Here is a 21,038-nt window from a genome sequence, read left to right as displayed (position 1 = left end):
GATGAAAATTGTAACATCATGTAGAGCATAAAATTAGGCATCGATTCGTATATAATTATTTAAAATTAATGTGCATTTACATGTAAAAATTGCCAAAATTGTACCAAGTTTCCGGCTTTCGAAGCGTCCGGGAATTCGATGCAAAACGGTATGCTTTGACTTCAAGGAGCTTACCTCAGCTAGCCGCAGTTGATGTCTACTGAGCCGCATACTGCGTTCGAATTCAGAATTGGGTTTGAACACACCATCATAAAAAATCTCCCACGTACTCATTATCGCATGTCACCAATCCGATTGATTGAGCGATTACAATTCAATCATCGTAATTCCAAAGCCATTTTTTCCCATGGGATTCCTCCGTAAAGAATCCAACAAGCTTCCGCTCTACTTCGCCAATTTGCAGCTGGACAGAAAAAATATTCGTTCAATCATCAGCAAGTGCTCGACTTCCAAAAATCCACAACCAGCCGTCCAAAAAACAAACTCGTAAAAATAAAAGTAAAATCTGGACCAATTCGCGACCTACAACTTGGCGACGTTGATCGGTCCATCGGTTCGTCCGTCCGTAAGTTTTCGGTAGGCAATTTGTTATATCACCCCACGTAATTGTTGAGGGCCATCTCACCGGGCAGCCAGCTAGAGCCACGGCACAGGAGCACCAGCAGACCCAGAGCTACTGCCTGTGACTGCTGCGAAGAACCGCGCCGGGTGTCCCATCAGGCGAGTCGTCGAGTGCGAAACTGTGAACATGCAACAAAAAGAAATGAAACCGAAACTGACATTTTTCGATTTTTATTGCCTTTCGCAGACCATGGGTGGATGGGCGCGCTAGGTTTATACGGGCATTGCTGAGCTCGGTGGATGAGCAGCGAGTTTTTGTGGAAATTTGCTGATTCAGATTCGGAGTATAGAGATTCAAACCCCTCTAAAATAATTTAAATTTTTATCTAGCATAAACCCTAGATAGTTAACCTCGTCTGACCAATTGAATGGAGTCCCTCTCTTCGTGACAACATGTCCATTTGAAGCTTTCAAATAAAGAGCTTTTGGTTTATGCGGGAATATTATAGGTTGAGTTTTTGAAAGAATTAGGAGAAATCATCCATTTTGGCAAGAAAGTAGCACTTCAAAGTACTGTTTTTGTAGCACTGAGAATTACTGTTTTATTGCTCTTGGTAGCTTTAAAAACTTCCGAGGGCAGAAAGAGTTTGTGTACGCACAGCACGAGGGTGCGATGCGCACTGGTTTTCTTTTCCTATATTTCCATTATTTTCTTATCGGATCCTCCACTATTGGAACTGTTCAAGCGAATTAAGGGATAGGTAAAATGATCGATTTCTCTTCACCGATCCTCTCTTCCATGAGTAAAGGTGACAAGATGCATATTTGATTGAACTATTATAGCTCAGAACATTAGGCAGCGATGCAATCTTTGAGGCAGAACGGAAAGCCTTTGGTGTTTTTGAGCGTTAAGTGCTGCGGGCAATAAGAATATGGAGTGTAGTGTAGACGCATGAATCACGCGTTATACCAAATGTAAAAAGAAATGTATAATACGGTAGACTTCAGTGGGCTGGTCACTCAGTGCGAATGTCGGAAGTGAGAATGGCGAAATGATATTCAGCAAGGAACCAGGTAAAAGTCGGCAAATACGTGGAAGGCCACGAAGGCTTTACGCAGTAGAAGAGTATCTGAGAACGTCATACGTTCGGTGATTTCAACTGAGGCAAGTGACGAACCCCAACGCTTGATATAGAATTTCTCGAGAAATATTCCAAATTACAGCACCGTTCGGCAATGTGGGGGTAGGCTTGCGTGTCAATATAAATGCCACTCATCACCCAGTTGGACATTTTGCGCCACGCTTGTTGTGGCATTATGTAGGGTAATCGTTTACCGGCGGATTCAAGTAGCGTTTTCCATTGCTCCTCCTTGCTGCGATCGGATGGACGGCGATCCTTGTCATCGTCGTCGCCGTTCTGATCGCCGTGGTTGGGTCTTTAGGTGGTCCAAGTCGGATGTCATCACGCAGTCACTAATTACCGTTTGACTCCCATCATGTGGTATATCTGCCAGCAGGCAGGTGATCTGATTCCTAGCCGGTGATAATGCGGACCGCTTCTGTAATTTAATCGAAGCCGAAGCCATTCCAAGGTGAGGACCGATCGATTAACTTAATTGGGTGAAATATCTGATTAAATGGCAATTGAAATCAATTTACTCGCCTGACGGTCTGGGGTGTTGGGTAGAATAGTAATTTGACGTGCGGAATGAGAGCATACCTCCAACGAAGAGCCGGCCTATCATAGTCTGGGCGTGGATCGTTCCGAATCTGAAACCAGTTCACCCTCTCTGTGGCCACGCGCCGAACTTAGTTTTCTCCTATCCTATCCTATTTTTTCGCCATAACCTCCATTGTCTCACATGTCCGATGAAGAGATTAACGATGACGTTTGGCCAAGGAATGTACCGTCGTCCATCGTTCGGTACGCCATCACCACCGTATCTGATGGCCGTTAACCCTTTCAGAGCGTCTTTTTTCTGTCGGACACTGAAATCAGCTTTTCGTTTTTTCTTTAATTAATTTCGTTAAACAATATATCTCACAAATAACACCAGTCTTATTTGCAAAACGAAACATTTGTACTTGACACAATGGTTAAAATGGTGGTAGGTCATTTGGCATAAAGCCGTTTGGCATAAAGTCGTTTGGCATAATGGTCATTTGGCATAAATTCGTTTGGCATAATGTTCGTTTGGCATAATGGTCGTTTGGCATAATAGTCGTTTGGCATAATGAGTCTGAAAACAAGAATTTCTTAAGATGGCATTCGTTTTACGTTTCTATTGAATCTTTCGGTTGGCATCAGGCTTGTTAGGCTTTGGAGTCAATTGAAACAAAATGACACTTTTTTAACAATCATATGCTTTTGAATAAACTAAAGCATATTAGGAAAGTTATTGCTAATAGTATTTTATTATTTATCGAGAAATTACTCTTCTTTCAAATATTAATGCTTCATTTGAGTTTCGCTATTGGAATATTTTTTTGCAAAGAAGATTTTGATATATTTAGCACAAATTTACCCTTCTTTCAAACATTCTATGTTTTTTTTTTCCAAACATGATTTAACCATAATTATAGGTATAAAGAGTGTTGATTTAAAATTTAAATAAATTTCACCTTCTTTTATATATTGGCTGTTCTTTGGAGCTATATTGTAGATATTTTTGTTTCCAACTGACAGAAGGGCGGCAATCGATAATATTGACGAAAAGAGAAATCGATTAGTACAGTTACTTCGATGGGTTGTGCTACTTTTCCCCGAATGTTATTTCCCTGAACGCCAGTTCCCCGAATGCCCTGAATATCCCGTTTCCCCGATTATCCCACGTCACCGAAAAGTGTTTGGCACTCATAATTGTCGTAACTTTATACATTGCAGGGTGGTGAACGAACTAACCATCTAATATGCACACTTCTTTTTTTAATTGGCGGTTCTTTCGAATTTTACCATCCTCAGCATTTTTGCCAACATGTGCATAGCCAAAAATGACAGAATACCTCCTTCTTTTGATTGCTTCTTTCTCGTTTACTATCCAACCACTGAAGACTATTACCTATAGCTTCCATTTAAATTGCACCGCTTTTCGGGGAAACCGGTCATTCGGGGAACTGGCATTCGGGGAACCGATGATTCGGAATGATTTTTTTGATGTCTTTTCGTTGTATTATGCCGCGATTATTTTTGGCGTCTTCTTCTATATTTAATCATAATTGTTGCCTTCTTTTGAAAATAGGCTGTTCTTTATATTTATACTGTTTTAAGTTTTTATTATTTAGTAAAGCTAAATGTTAACCTATTTTTATATTTTGCTGTATTATCAATTCTTGCAAGACGTGCTGTAAGAATGATATTTTTTTAGAACCTGCCAATATTGAACATATTTTTTTTTCTTGCGAATACATGATCTCTTTTCCCTTCTTTATCAATTATCGACATTGTTTTTGACTTACACGTCCAAAATTAAAATTTATATTGAATCGTTCAAAAGTTTTGCCACACATATTTTTTTTAAATGTGTTGATCATTTGAGTTATGCTGTGGGAACATTTTTTGCGTTAGAGCCTCAAACATTTTATCTGCTCTCAAAACGGTATGATTCATATTACGGACAGTTAAGGACTCAGGGAAATATAACCCAGCATAGAGCATACAAAATAAATCATTCTGTATGATTCCTTAGCGCTATCGGGCGTCAGAAGCCCTTTACTTTCGAACGGTGGGTGAAGAATACGCTTCCGCAACTTCAATAATTTTAAATAAATCAAAATGTGTGGCCTTTTCATGATTCTTATTCCGGACGCTTCCTCACTTTTGCCTCATATTCCGGACACCTTGAATCGAATTCCGGACAGCTCATGATAATCATTAATGGAACAGCCAAATCATCAATCGAAATTGTTAAACCACCAAAGAGACATCTAAGGTAGTTGGGCATTATTAATTTTCAAAGATATTCATGGAAAAAGTTTACTAAAACGAGCCTTGAAATTGAGAACTTTTGAACAGCAAAAATTGAAACATTTCGCGTTAAATGTTTCCCATACAAAGTAGATTGTCCGGAATTTGAAGCTGTCCGTAATATGAATCAAAACGGTACAATACCGAATATCATACACCATTATAACCGAAAAAGCGTAAGAAAGAACGGAAGGCTTTTAAAACATCTTCTTAGTTCAACTGCATGTTTTACAATAACTATTTCATACTTCTCATAGCATTCTAATTTGTTATATCAAAGTTATATCATACATCATTATAACCATTTAGTATAATCAAGTTATCGAGATGTAATCTGTCATGCAAAAATACAAGTGCACATTGTGTATTGCTTGACATGTTTTGACAGCTGGAAAAAAATAAACAAAAATGAAAAAGATTCGTCAATGAATTCAAGTGTAAGTACCGTGATCAAGAAGAAATGTATTGCTGCATAAAGTTTGGTTGGGATCTTTTTTTACTATGTTCAGAATTGGAAAATATGAGGAGAGCCTTGTGCATGAAGTGTACGGTACCGTGGGGCAAGTGGGTAAATGGGGTAAGTGAAAATAATTTGTGTATTTCACTGAATATGTGAATTAACGTTTTAAACTCATGCGTAAACCTTTGATGTCATTCTGAACATTACGATAGGTAAGGGAATTCTGAGATTTTTCAACCATTATTGCCTATTAGAGCGAAAGATTGTTAACCAATCAATTACTACTCCGTAACATGTTGGCGGCGTGCAATCTTCTCTTAATATTTTCAGTGGAAAAAAGTTGCGGAAAATATTTTTTTTATATATATATATATATATATATATATATATATATATATATATATATATATATATAAGTTTGGGCTAGGGTAATTTGGTACTTTAAGCGGCATCGGTCACTTTGACAGAGTTGAGACAGGGTTGGTGGTCTAATGGCTACCGCTTCTGCTTCATATGCAGAAAGTCATGGGTTCAATCCCAGGCCCATACCTTTCCTCGTACTTTGTAGTTGTAACTTTCACTTTCTTCTATCTTCTACTTTCAATCTATCACACTCACACACTATTCGTTCATAGCAAACGCTAGAACCAGAGACGGACAAGCAACCGTTTCCCTACGCTTCCATTCCTTCATCACCTTTCTCAAGTAACACCGAAAATATCTTCTCGGTAAGCTCTTTTAAAACTATGTTATATTCAGTTGTTGAAGATAAAATCCAATACATCTTCTGCATCAATACCGTTCTGATGATGTTTTAGGGAAACATATCTATTGGGAAAGCGCAGAAATCATATTCACGTTATATTTCTGTTGCATTAGTGAATGTATAACTTAGCCAAAACACTAGAGTAAGGTGGGGCAAAAGTTCGACCTTAGTGGTATAACCAAAGTTTCCATCAAAACAATAGCAGTTAAAACAAAACAAATACCATACAGTGAACCTTCAACATATTGGCTATAATTTTGCTGAACAAACTTGTGTCCAAATATTTACCCATTTTAAGTTATAACACTTTCAAAATTTATTGTCTTATTCGAACTTTTGCCCCACCGGTGGGGCAAGAGTTCGAATCTAGTGAGGGGCAAAAGTTCGCTGGCTAAAGTACAAAATATCGATCCTTTTATGACAGGAATACTTTACACCAGCCGTAAACTTAAGTTTGCCGAAAAATACACACTAAAATTTCATCAAAAAATTGCCCAAAACCGGGTTAATTGTAATATACTCAAAAATAGCAGTTTTTCGCAAAACTAAGTGGAAATGTAAAATTTTGGTGACAGTTTTCACACGATCAGACAAATTTAACTAAATTTGAAGATAATATGTGGATTTTAGGCAATTTGAAAATTTTTTCGTGATTTTATACATCGAACTTTTGCCCGCTGATTCGAACTTTTGCCCCACTATGGGCCAAAAATTGTTTTCAAGCATTTATGCAAAACCTAATACACTTCAAAGCAACCTTATGATAGGCCTTGAAACGCCCTTAAATAAAATATTGAAAAAGATTTTATCTTCAATTGGTTCCATGCAATGAAAGTTTGTCCAAAAATTACAATATTCACGTCGAAAAACAACAAATAGCCATAACTTTTCCAAATCTCAATCGATTTTTATGATATTTGGAGAAAAAGTCTCTTACTTGAATAGCATTCAAACCACAATGACATTTATAAGATTTGTTTTGAATTGAGCTAGAAATCTTAAAAAGAAACTCTTACCCCACTCGAACTTTTGCCCCACTTTACTCTACCCATGACCAAAATTCAGCTGAGGCAACTTAGTTATAAAGCTGCATACGAAAACATATTGCATACATCTCTGTTTTAATTGTTGTATTTATGATGTTATAATGATGCTTTTTTCTGTCAATCGAAAAACAAATTTAGCATCTCAGTTTCTCTTTGGCATCTCAGTTCTCTTTGGCATCTCAGTTTCTCTTCGAAGATTGATGCAGGTATTTATATTTTGAAGCAAAACAAAATATGTGAAGAAACATTATGCGTTATGATAATCAATGCAAGCGGAAAGGGGAAAATTAATGAAAGCGAATGTTTTAATGAATAGTGCACGAAATGAAAAACTTGTCTGATGCTGTGATTTTTTCCGATGAAAAGGATTATTTTGTCTCAATGAAGATGCTCACATTTTCAATGAGTAAAATAGCATGTTTATTTTATTTTTGTTTCCAAACACGTATTTGAAATTTATTTAAAACTTAATTAAACTTCATACCAATACCTGTTTTTTCTATGGCTACAATCAAAGCAGTGCCATGTAACAGCACCGCTCAGAACAATTATGACACATGAATTAGTTTAAATAAAAACGATTTTAAGTGGGGCAAGTCAAGAATAAGTTCGACCCAGTCACTGTTTAATGTTTCTAGTATCACATCCTCAAAATATACAAGTCAATTAATTTATCGACTGTGCGCTGGTGGTCAATTCCACCATGTTTCTTTGTTGTTCGATCTGATGATAAGTTGATACAACCTTAAGGATTTCACGAAAAAAAAATAAGTAGCAACTGCACATCTATGAGCGGCGCGTGAATAATCAACAAGTAAAACTCTCCGTTTCACCAGAAATCTGAAACCGCACATAAAAAACACATAAGGTACCGTGGGGCAAGTGTGTAATAGAAATCGTATAGTTCAGATTCTTCAAATTCTTGAGCCTTTAAATTGAAATAAATGAGATCATATATATATATATATATATATATATATATATATATATATATATATATATATATATATATATATATATATATATATATATATATATATATTCTTGAGCCTTTAAATTGAAATAAATGAGATCATATATATATATATATATATATATATGATCTCATTTATTTCAATTTAAAGGCTCAAGAATTTGAAGAATCTGAACTATACGATTTCTATTACACACTTGCCCCACGGTACCTTATGTGTTTTTTATGTGCGGTTTCAGATTTCTGGTGAAACGGAGAGTTTTACTTGTTGATTATTCACGCGCCGCTCATAGATGTGCAGTTGCTACTTATTTTTTTTTCGTGAAATCCTTAAGGTTGTATCAACTTATCATCAGATCGAACAACAAAGAAACATGGTGGAATTGACCACCAGCGCACAGTCGATAAATTAATTGACTTGTATATTTTGAGGATGTGATACTAGAAACATTAAACAGTGACTGGGTCGAACTTATTCTTGACTTGCCCCACTTAAAATCGTTTTTATTTAAACTAATTCATGTGTCATAATTGTTCTGAGCGGTGCTGTTACATGGCACTGCTTTGATTGTAGCCATAGAAAAAACAGGTATTGGTATGAAGTTTAATTAAGTTTTAAATAAATTTCAAATACGTGTTTGGAAACAAAAATAAAATAAACATGCTATTTTACTCATTGAAAATGTGAGCATCTTCATTGAGACAAAATAATCCTTTTCATCGGAAAAAATCACAGCATCAGACAAGTTTTTCATTTCGTGCACTATTCATTAAAACATTCGCTTTCATTAATTTTCCCCTTTCCGCTTGCATTGATTATCATAACGCATAATGTTTCTTCACATATTTTGTTTTGCTTCAAAATATAAATACCTGCATCAATCTTCGAAGAGAAACTGAGATGCCAAAGAGAACTGAGATGCCAAAGAGAAACTGAGATGCTAAATTTGTTTTTCGATTGACAGAAAAAAGCATCATTATAACATCATAAATACAACAATTAAAACAGAGATGTATGCAATATGTTTTCGTATGCAGCTTTATAACTAAGTTGCCTCAGCTGAATTTTGGTCATGGGTAGAGTAAAGTGGGGCAAAAGTTCGAGTGGGGTAAGAGTTTCTTTTTAAGATTTCTAGCTCAATTCAAAACAAATCTTATAAATGTCATTGTGGTTTGAATGCTATTCAAGTAAGAGACTTTTACTCCAAATATCATAAAAATCGATTGAGATTTGGAAAAGTTATGGCTATTTGTTGTTTTTCGACGTGAATATTGTAATTTTTGGACAAACTTTCATTGCATGGAACCAATTGAAGATAAAATCTTTTTCAATATTTTATTTAAGGGCGTTTCAAGGCCTATCATAAGGTTGCTTTGAAGTGTATTAGGTTTTGCATAAATGCTTGAAAACAATTTTTGGCCTATAGTGGGGCAAAAGTTCGAATCAGCGGGCAAAAGTTCGATGTATAAAATCACGAAAAAATTTTCAAATTGCCTAAAATCCACATATTATCTTCAAATTTAGTTAAATTTGTCTGATCGTGTGAAAACTGTCACCAAAATTTTACATTTCCACTTAGTTTTGCGAAAAACTGCTATTTTTGAGTATATTACAATTAACCCGGTTTTGGGCAATTTTTTGATGAAATTTTAGTGTGTATTTTTCGGCAAACTTAAGTTTACGGCTGGTGTAAAGTATTCCTGTCATAAAAGGATCGATATTTTGTACTTTAGCCAGCGAACTTTTGCCCCTCACTAGATTCGAACTCTTGCCCCACCGGTGGGGCAAAAGTTCGAATAAGACAATAAATTTTGAAAGTGTTATAACTTAAAATGGGTAAATATTTGGACACAAGTTTGTTCAGCAAAATTATAGCCAATATGTTGAAGGTTCACTGTATGGTATTTGTTTTGTTTTAACTGCTATTGTTTTGATGGAAACTTTGGTTATACAGTGAAACCTCCATGAGTCGATATTGAAGGGACCATCGACTCATGGAAATATCGAGTTATGGAACAGCAATCCTTTGGAAAGCTGTTTCTAGGGACCATCATAGTAACCATGAAATTTTGTTTTTAGTATGGTTCCATGAGTCGATATCGAGTCATGGAACATCGACTCATGGAGGTATCACTGTACCACTAAGGTCGAACTTTTGCCCCACCTTACTCTAGTGTTTTGGCTAAGTTATACATTCACTAATGCAACAGAAATATAACGTGAATATGATTTCTGCGCTTTCCCAATAGATATGTTTCCCTAAAACATCATCAGAACGGTATTGATGCAGAAGATGTATTGGATTTTATCTTCAACAACTGAATATAACATAGTTTTAAAAGAGCTTACCGAGAAGATATTTTCGGTGTTACTTGAGAAAGGTGATGAAGGAATGGAAGCGTAGGGAAACGGTGATAGATTGAAAGTAGAAGATAGAAGAAAGTGAAAGTTACAACTACAAAGTACGAGGAAAGGTATGGGCCTGGGATTGAACCCATGACTTTCTGCATATGAAGCAGAAGCGGTAGCCATTAGACCACCAACCCTGTCTCAACTCTGTCAAAGTGACCGATGCCGCTTAAAGTACCAAATTACCCTAGCCCAAACTTACAGGAGGGTCAATCGGCACATCGGGATTGATGACAAAGATCCTGATTATGGCATACGGGTCGTGATACAAGCGGACAAGGCATGGAACTACAAGTAGGAGTGCTTCGAGCCAATTGGGACCAACGCGTTGCAACGCCAGTACGGCCCCAATTAGTATAGGTACTAGATAATATCCTTTGAGGCTGAAAGCGGCGACATTCTACTCCCTTAGTAGGGTCTTAGGGTCGGGTGACACTGGCCCGAAACGGCGAGTGGGTTAATGGCGCAGGCTGCCCCCGTCCTGTAAAACCGGGGAAGGCTTTAGAGTACGTTCCAAATCTGTCGCCGGGTTGTTCCAATTAGGCGGGAGTAGGTTCAGATGCCATTACCTGACTTGCGCCGACCTGTCTCTGAACATAGTACCCTATGAAGGACTATGTCAACCCTAGCATGGCCTCCCTGCTTGCATAGATAACCATGGGTTCACAAAGGCGACTATTCCAGCGGAGATGGCTCTTAAGGGGACCCATAAGAGATTATCCATCAAAACAGACAACTAGCGGAATGTGAAGGAGATACTTCTGGACCGTGGACTATGACTGAACTGTGACGACAGCAGACAATGCCCGCTCTAGTGCAACATGTGAGGTGATCGATGGCCCGAGACTAATCGAGGCCATGGATCGTAATAGGGAGTATCTTCCGAAAATGCAGGTAGCTGCTGAACAACTCGATCATCATCGAGTTTATTAAGAGCTAGACCAATAAGAGCAAAGACTCGGAAACAAGTCACCTGAAATTGCGACAATCAGTCCTAGCTGCAAAGCAGGACTACGAGAAAGCCAAGGAACAACTTGGCAAGGTAGAAGGCAAAAGAGACTCTAAGTCGTGTCAAACCGAAGTGTTTCACTTCCACGCGATGCGCAAGAGGGGACCTTCCGAGGATGAATTCCGTATGGTTGCTAAGGGAAAAGTGACCTACGCAGCCGTCCTCCAGAGTGGATACGCTGGCATAAGCCAAGCTCCGTGACCAAGAGGACATGGCAACAGTGGAGAGGCCAACACCAAGGACACAGGAACCACGGGCACAAGACAACAGTAACCCGTGGATACGTTTCGGAAAAAAGAGAGAAAGTAGAATACCGAAAACGGAGCCCAAAGAGAATGCTAAACCGAAAACAGTGAAACGTAGGAATTTAGGCGAAGCCCTCGTTATCAAAGGCAGCGTCCATTTATTACGTAACGCTAAAATTGGAAATTTTTGGCCCCCTCTCCCCTCCGTAACGCTTTTTGTAAGAAAAATTTCAATTATTTGTATGAACCGTAACGCTTGAGCCTACCCCCCCGCTCCCCCTTGAGCGTTACGTAATTCGTAATTTGTGGACGCCGCCAAAACGGAGGAAGCGAAATACGCCGAGGTTCTGAAGGCGATGCGGAGCACGGATAAGCTATCGCCATTGGGCGCAGACGTGCGGAGCATAAGGCGAACTAGGATTGGTGAAATGATCGTAGTCTTAAAGAAGGACGCCAAGGAAAAGAATGCAGTCTATAAACAACTGGCACATGAAGTACTTGGCGACGAAGTTGATGCAAGATCCCTTACTGCTGAAGCGGCTCTCCAGTGTCCAGTGGATGAGATCACCGACGCAGTGGAGGTCTCGGCTGCCCTCAAAGAGCAGTGTGACACTGATTCCGCAAATAGCTTCAAGTCGTCCATATATAAAGTGTGGGTAATTTTTGTACTCCTTTCTCCACTTTTCAATTGATAGCCATAGTTGCATTGGTTGAGTGCCTTGCTAAAGGGGTTCATGGCTAGTTAAAACCACAGCGGACTAAAGGTATCGCCTTTAATTCGTCGGCCACTATTCCTGTATGAAGCTAAGCATAAGTTCCAACTGCATTTCCACATCAATATTAGTATTTCTTCTGTCTGCACAATTCTGCATGATTCATGACTATCATGGAAGGTTATAGAGCGACGAGCCATCCAGATCCGCAATGAAGAAATCGCACGGTTCACGCGAGAAATGTTAGCCATTCCTTGGGACCTGTATAGGGTAGAAGCACCGGTTTTGGCCAGCCTAAGAGAAAATGCCGATAAAAATTAAATGGGAAGCCGTATTTATACTACAAATATGTCAAATGCAAGCTTCGAATCCATATTATGTGTATAAAATATCATAACTGAGCTATAACCATTTTTTCGCTTTGAAAATCTTGTTGGTCAATATAGGCCAACGGAATCAGTTTCGGCCAGAGATTTAACTTCGGTTCCTTAATTGGCCAATCGCATTGATTTCTCATGAGAGTGGCTAAATTAGGAGTGCCCTGGCCAAATTAGGTGTATGGGAGTTCAAATTATAAAGAAAATGAATTGTTTTCCTGATGTTTTGAATCAATTTGGACAAGTAAATGAATGTAGCTCTATCATGTGAATGTGATCTATTGAACACAAAAGGTTTCATGCTGATTGGCTATGTATAACGGTGTATAATCATCTATGGCTACAACTGGCGTATGACCAAAACCGGTGCTTCTACCCTAATCTAATTTTTTTGGACGAAGTCGCATTTGATAACCGCGATATGCTTCGTCGAAAAGGGTATGGGGTGGTTGGGCAGAAAGTGGTCTACAGAGGCGAGTTTTGTCGAAAGCCAAGAGAATCCTTCTTATGTTTCCTTGGAGTAGGGGGAATCTTCGATAGCTTTTGTACAGAAGGCACATTTAACAGAAAAAAATTCTTTGAGTGTTGCCGCACCTTTGCCCTCCAACATCGCCAGGTTCAGAGCTATCCAGGATTTCACTCGGTCTGGATAATGGATGGTGCAAGGATACACTGTGACGCCAACATCATCAGGTAACTCCGGTCAATCGGAATCATTCCAATATTCCTTCCTGCGTACTGCCCTTTCTTCAACCCCATTGAAGTTATTTTCGGGAAAGTAAAGCAATACCTAAGAAGGATTCATCGTGAAGGCGATCCTGTTCGTTCAGATGTATGCGAAGCAGTCAATTGTTTCAGATTATATTCATGCTACAAATTGTTCCAACACTGTGGTTATTTCCCCGGAGGGATATTTTTGCCAGAAAAGGCCCTTGAACAGAATCGAAAGGAGTTTAACTTCGATATTGTTCCTGAATAAACATAACACAGCGTAACAAAAATGACATTTTTGCGTGTCTCAAGGATTAAATTATGTGTCTCTAGTAGATTTGGGTTTGCTGAATCTGATGCCATTCTCAGAAATGTTCCAGCACGTCACAATTTTTAGCTACAGGTCGCCAAAGTTGTATAAAACAATGGTTTTATTCATGTTTACATGAAATTTAAAGTACGATTTGTCAAAACTTTTTGTGATCTAATCCACCGAACATGCAGAATAGAACTTGAACTTTCATTTCAGACATAATTTAATTGAAATTGCGCGATTAAATTTCGATTAAACCGATTTTTTCAACATGCTTGCAGTCTCCATACAAAACTCTTCGTTTCTTCTATATGGCAAAATACAACAATTCTGTAAACCATCAAAAAATAACTTTTCCGCATCGAAAGTATTACAAACTTTGATAATAAGTATTGTTATACACATAAAGTTCGAATTCTGTGGCAAATTAAGCCAATATATTACCTTACAAGCTGGCAAACTTGCATGCAAGTTGGCTGAAATAGTCATTTTTTGCATTTTCAATGGTCAATATCTCAAAAACTAGACGTGCTATGATATTTCTGAAAACGGCAAAGAATTCAGCAACCCTTAATTAAGTGAATAGCGGTATTTTGGTGCTGGAGACAAAAACGTGTTCCGCAGTGTAATCCATGTAAAAATGAACCCACGTGTTAATCGAACTGTCATACCTGTACCTGTATATGAATAAGCATTAATAACTGAAATCCCGAAATTGTATCAATAAATTAAAGAAATTCACATAAAGATCTTTGAAACATTCTTTTAAAACTCTCTTTTTTTTGTCCTTAACAACAAACACTATTTCTCTTTATTGAATTGTGATTCTTATCTCGACAAAATAATTGTTCTCTGGAATGTTACGAATGGTCCACTTCCTGGCAATCCGTTACCTTCTCGGCTAACTCTCGGCTCAGTTCAGATTCTTCAGGGCGAACAGCGTCTTCCATCGCTGTAAACAACTGTGTTCCTGTTGATCCTCGGGCTGCCATCGAACTAATCCTTTGCCGAACGCTTTGCATAATGTCGAAGGCACGGTCCACATCACTTTTCAGTTCCGCAAATTCTTGCATCCAGCGATCGTTAACAGTGTGAGCAACCATTAATCCTCTGTGAGCTGCATGTAATCTAACAGGCTCTGAAACTGCAGTCCACCGAAAATATTTTGATAACTGAAGTGGTGCAATCAGCTGACGCAATACCAGTTGATATTGGGCAGCCGTCTCCACTTTAACAGAATACGCATAAGCGTAAATCTTAATGCTTTTTTCACTCCATGTGGCAAGAACTCTGGGAGTCACAGCTGAAGGCGCGTATGTCTTCTTCTTGGTCTCGTCGTACAATGTTATAAACAGATCAATATCGTCCGGATCTAGGTGCTGTTGCTCCCACCACTTTGGCGCTTCATCGTCGAACACAATCTGACGTTGAATTTGAGAATTAGCTGCATTCCAGATGCATTCGAAAACATCATTAATCGAATCTCCTTCTACGTTGCGTTTAGCGAATTCCCTTGGCCGTAATTGACCGCGATACAAGCGTCGAAAGAAAACTCCCGTGAAAACAAAGAAGTAGTCGGAGCTCTGTTTGGAAGATCCTTCCCCGGCATCACAACTAGTTTCACTTTTGACTGTACTTTCGTCGGTTTGGAACGGATTCGTTTGGTCCTCATCTTGCAACAAATCCAAATATTCTTCATCCTCGAATCTGTAAAATTTTCAAATTAGGGTTTCACTATATAAGAAACGTAGAATTTTACTTACACTTTCGTCATATTGTTCAATGTATCAAGATCCTAGGCCGTTTTAATTTATTTAACAACATATATTTGAAACAGACGAGCAAATCTATGTTTTCACTTTTGTGAGTTGCTAACACGATGCGACTAAGGTAAACAAACCATAGTTCAACTGATATTTTATGGTTGTCTGATGCGCGTGACGAGTTACGATAAACGACTAGGAAAGTTGTCTTTGTAAAAATGTAATTTTTGCACAAAAGCTTTTAATTCGTTTTAAAACTTTACAAATTTGATTAGTTTTGTATCCAAATTTATTATATATGATTATTTGTCAACGTATTTCATTTTAGCAAATATACAGTAACAGATCATTTCATTCCCGACTAACGTCCAAAGATACACTATGGAACTTCGGTATCATATGAACGTCTCAATATAGTGAAGCTAGTCCAGTTATCAGTCTGTCGGTAGAAATCTGCAGCCAACACTTGAATGTACATTTTGTATAAGCCTAGGCAACTTCGAGCTGCAGGAGTCACGGCCAGGCATTGCAGAATTCGCTCTCATTTGAGTATGAAGCACGATCAAAGCAAGAAAAGAAAAACATCTCATTGTATCGCAAGGTGTAACAAGTCTGATAAATGGAAGCAGCGAGCGAGAGCCCCAAAAAGAGAGCGATGATAAAATCCATTTTCTCGCTTGTTTACCGTTGGGGGTAGGTGTTTTTTCTTTACTGGCACGATAAATAATCCACGAACTTCCAATAGCAATAGTGTCCCCCAGGCTTGGAGCATGTTTAGAGGGGTTTTATCATGCACTACTATGGGGACGGACCTGGTGTAGTGGTTAGAACACTCGCCTCTCACGCCGAGGACCTGGGATCGAATCCCATCCCCGACATAGTCACTTATGACGTAAAAAGTTATAGTGACGACTTCCTTCGGAAGGGAAGTAAAGCCGTTGGTCCCGAGATGAACTAGCCCAGGGCTAAAAATCTCGTTAATAAAGTCAAACCAACCAACCATGCACTACTATCCCCCCAATCGCCTCAATCTGATCAAAGTTGTAGCAATATACGATAAACAGTCTCTCATAATGTGCAGCATGTTATGATAGTTACAGAGAGCGATAAGTGAGAGATTCTCTCAATTTTCTCAGGATTCAATCCCTGGTCACGGCTCAATTCAAGCGTGTGCTAGAATAAGGGCGTAAGTCGCATGATCGATTTCTCTTCATTGATCCTCTCTTCTGTGAATAAAGGTGACAAGATGCGGGTTTGTTTGTATTTTTTCACTTCAGACCGCTTGGCAGCGATGCAATCTTGCGTCCTGAGGTGAAAAAATGCTGACAAAAGTAAATTATTTACTTTGCCAAGTCATAATTAATCTCAGCTCTATGTTCGTAGACGTATCATCTCATGCGAAATTTCGGTAGAATTCATGCACATCCATTTTATTCTTATACTTTGTGGTGCAGTATTTTACGGGCTAGTATTTTATAGGAATCTTGTACGGTTCTATCTCCTGTAGATTTCATCCCAAAATAAAAGAAAAGTTAGAACTAAATAACATAAAACACCTGTAGTACCATCTTCCCGTGCTGATTTTTTTCATGTTTTTGATTGAGTAACAACACACAAAACAACCTTGGTAACGAGAGGGTGGCTAGCAACAAATCATCAGAAACTTTCGATAGCAAACGATATGACGTCACACACAGTCACAATTCAATGGGTTGCTGAGTGAAAACGCTAGCGATGCACCAATCCATGCAAACAGTTGTGTATTATACAGAAGCATCTCCTCACCTGTATTATATCACATTGGCTGTACACAGCTGTACCGTCGGCATTGTATAGTGAGCTCCTGGGAGGGAGAAACCGATACAAAATTTCAGTACGTCAAGGTGAGCCGAGATTTCTGCTGTCACGAGCTGTCACTGTGAGCTCGGATCTTAAGAGTGGACAAACATGAAAAAAGCGCGTAATTGAACAAAACATATATTTTGCATTTGATCCAAGTTGCCAACAACCGGTTTAAAATCAATTCCTGCACGTCCCAAAAGCAATGTTACGAAAGTACTTTTTATTTCAATTGAATATAAGTATTGAATCACGCATCTTTTTACACTTTTCAAATAAGAATGAAAATAAAATGCACAGAAAACTATGGTCCTTTTCCCATGTTTGTCCAGAAAGATCGAAGATGCACAACAAAAGAAAACTAGCGATTTTCCTCAAGCCTGCCTTGATTGTCGTTGGTGAACTGGAGTTATCTTGCAGTTTGGAAAAGTATCCAGCTTTTTACGCTGTCTTGCGATAATCTTTGAATCACCCCTTTCTGACATTCCTTGCCCACACTATAATTTTTATGGTTGGATCTAAGTAAGCTTCTCGACGTTGAATTTTTTTATGTTTACAAATCAATGTCAAAATTTTGCAGTCTTCTTTTTAGAAAATGGGTATCGATAAACTTTTAATTTCCTTTTCTATACTAATTCTTTGATGATTTTAGGTTGACAAAGAAAAGTAGCTGAGTTCCGATTGATGCTAGTGAAAAAGTTGCGTTACCATCAGTTTTATGGAGTCGAGTCATAACATAAATGTTGAATTAATTCCTTCGTAGTGATATATGGCATTTTCTTAAGTTTGTTCTGGAAGAATCCAAGAACCATTCAACGAAGTATAAATTTAGAGGACTTTTAAAACAAGCGCGTGGAACAGCCATAGCGTTTTTTGACCATGTTAGTTTTATATGAAATAAATACATGAATACATGAATTATCGCTCACATATGTTGGATCTTATATTTGATAAAGCCTATGCTACAGTCAACCGCAGGCACTTTAGGTTAACGTACCATAAATGACGCTGGTCAGGTCAGATCAGTAACGTATTAACGTGCTTTCAAGACTCTCTCAACCTGTTTCGATACGGAGGCTGTTTTAAACTCATCAGAATCGCCCCAAGGAATTGCTGGGAAGTGCTGTATTGAATAGCATTAGTCGTGTAATACTCTTCAATTTTGAATAAGTTTTGGTGTTGAATCATCCCAGGGCCCCCATAATTTATTTAGGTGGTTGGGGATGAGGGATGGGAAACGCTGGTCATGAATGGCGTAGACCTCTGCGGGAAAGAATCAATGAACATCCACCTCTTTAATTTGTATTGATTGTAAACTTTGAGCAGCTCGCTTATTCCGGTATTAATAGAAAATGTAGAACAGCCGAGCTAGCAATTGTATTATACGATGAGAGGTTATTATCGATTTTTTTATTTCAGTTGTGTACAAATTGTGGCAACAATCTTCCAATTTAAAGATTTGTAGATTCAAGGTGCCTAAAACGAAAAAAAAGTATAAAATGACTGATAATTATATGATTAGATATTATGAAAAAACAAAACAAGAACCTGGTAACCAATATAAATACAGTGAAAATTTTTGACAGTACTATAAACGATCTGCAATCACTGCCTTCTAAGACCAAACCATAAAATCTGTGGACAAGAAATGTCAAAATTTAATCACCCCCACCTGTTTTATAGCTAGCGTAAAAAGCTGGATTGTTCCACATTTCGTGTGTAGTATCTGTGCCTCCCTCCCAGGTGTGCTCCATATCCCAATCGCGTGTTGCATCAGCCTGATGACGATGATGATGATGATTTGTAGTCGATGTACGCCATACTCAGGTTCCTTTGCTTCTGGGTCGCTTGTCCTACAATGACTGCATCCACGATGACCTCAAGCGTGTGCTAGAATAAGGACGTAAGTCGCATGATCGATTTCTTTTAATCGATTCTCTCTTCTGTGAATAAAGGTGGCCAGATGCAAGTTTGTTGCTAATTTTTCTTCTCAGGATGCAAGATTGCATTGTCGTCTAGTATCCTGAAAATACGAAGGCGCATCATCAGCGGAAGTCGTGCCTACTATGGGCTCCAGCAGAAACTGCGGTCAAGAAAGATTCACCCCCGCACCAAATGCACGATGTACAAAACGCTCATAAGACCGGTAGTCCTCTATGGGCATGAGGCGTGGACTATGCTCGAGGAGGACTTGCAAGCTCTTGGGGTTTTCGAACGCCGAGTGCTAAGGACGATCTTCGGCGGCGTGCAGGAGAACGGCGTGTGGCGGCGAAGGATGAACCACGAGCTCGCTCAACTCTACGGCGAACCCAGTATCGTGAAGGTAGCTAAAGCTGGAAGGATACGCTGGGCAGGGCATGTTGCAAGAATGCCGGACAACAGCCCTGTAAAGATGGTGTTCGCTACGAATCCGGTCGGAACAATAAGGCGTGGGGCGCAGCGAGCTAGGTGGATTGACCAGGTACACCAAGACCTGGAGAGCGTGTGTCACAGTCGAGGATGGAGAGAAGCGGCCATGAACCGAGGGAATTGGCGAAATATTGTTGGCGAGGCTTTATCAAGATAATTGATGTAAAGCCAAATAAGTAAGTAAGTAATCAGCCTGATGACGATGATGATGATGATTTGTAGTCGATGTACGCCATACTCAGGTTCCTTTGCTTCTGGGTCGCTTGTCCTACAATGACTGCATCCACGATGACCTCAAGCGTGTGCTAGAATAAGGGAGATTTCTCTTAATCGATTCTCTCTTCTGTGAATGAAGGTGGCCAGATGCAAGTTTGTTGCTAATTTTTCTTCTCAGGATGCAAGATTGCATCGTCGTCTAGTATCCTGAAGTGAAAAAGTGCTTAAAAGTTTACACTTTGTCAGCTTTATTCGCAGAAGAGAGAATCGATGAAGAGAAATCGACAAGTCGACTTACGCCCTTATTCTAGCACACGCTTGACCTGATCTTTGCAGTCTTGTGTGTTTCTGCGATATCCTTCTGTTCCTCGGTTATCACATTGTTGGCATCACAATGTTCTTGTACCCTCATCGCTATTACCGACGAGAGTACTTTGTACAGACTTGAAAGGCACGTTATTAGTCTGTACTTCGCTAGGTCAGCTGTGTTTTGGTCCTTTGGAAGAAGAAATGTGACATCCCTGGTAATGAATTCCGATAGCAGCGTGGGATCTCCTAGTACCATATTGCAGCATTCCGCCATCCGCCCATGGATCGTTGTGAGTTTTTATACCACCAAAAATTGTGCACAAAATCAGGTATCCTATCATGTGACACATAAATTTTCAACATTTTTGGCCAGGGGTATAATTTGATGCCTGTTAAATAATTTCTTGCAACTTAGTTCCATCTACAAGTACTTCCGAAATATCCTAGAGCCAATTCCAGGACCCTGGAAAAGTATATCAATCAGTTGATTGCAAACCCTATCATGCGGTACATCTTTCACAAGCAAAACTTGTTAGTTCAACTGAAGGCTTAGGATTCGATATTGCCAAACAAAGAGGCTGGATAAATAATATGACCCATCCGCCCTGAAAGGGTTCAACGATGAAAAAGGGTCCTGCTAGAGAGCCGACGCAACCTTTGCTGACCTTCCCATATGGTAATCGATCCTAAAGGTTAGCAGATCAATTGATCTACAATTATGCAAGATGTGGCAGAGCCTCCGAGGAAAGAAGATACCGATGCTCGGGCCGGACCGTGCCAGCCGGTCAGTGCCAAACATCCTCGACATTAACACTGGCGTTAAATATTGTAATGACGACAGTTACCTTTATTTTGTACACACAAATGATATCCGTGGGAAGGAGGGAGGGAGCGACGAGGTAAAACACGCACGCGGGATCCTCGCCGTAGGGATCATAAATAATATCCGCACC

General features: G+C 39.1%; 1 protein-coding gene across 1 annotated transcript in view; it reads left to right on the top strand.

The window, feature by feature from the left end:
- The window catches only part of LOC5566240, a 323,292-nt gene that overhangs the window by 123,659 nt on the left and 178,595 nt on the right, over positions 1 to 21,038 (top strand). The gene's annotated exons all lie outside the window — the stretch shown is intronic.

Source organism: Aedes aegypti, chromosome 1 (genome assembly GCF_002204515.2).
Source record: "Aedes aegypti strain LVP_AGWG chromosome 1, AaegL5.0 Primary Assembly, whole genome shotgun sequence".
NCBI lineage: Eukaryota > Metazoa > Arthropoda > Insecta > Diptera > Culicidae > Aedes > Aedes aegypti.
The sequence above is the reverse complement of the archived record's forward strand: the minus strand, read 5'-3'. Positions and strand labels throughout refer to the sequence as shown.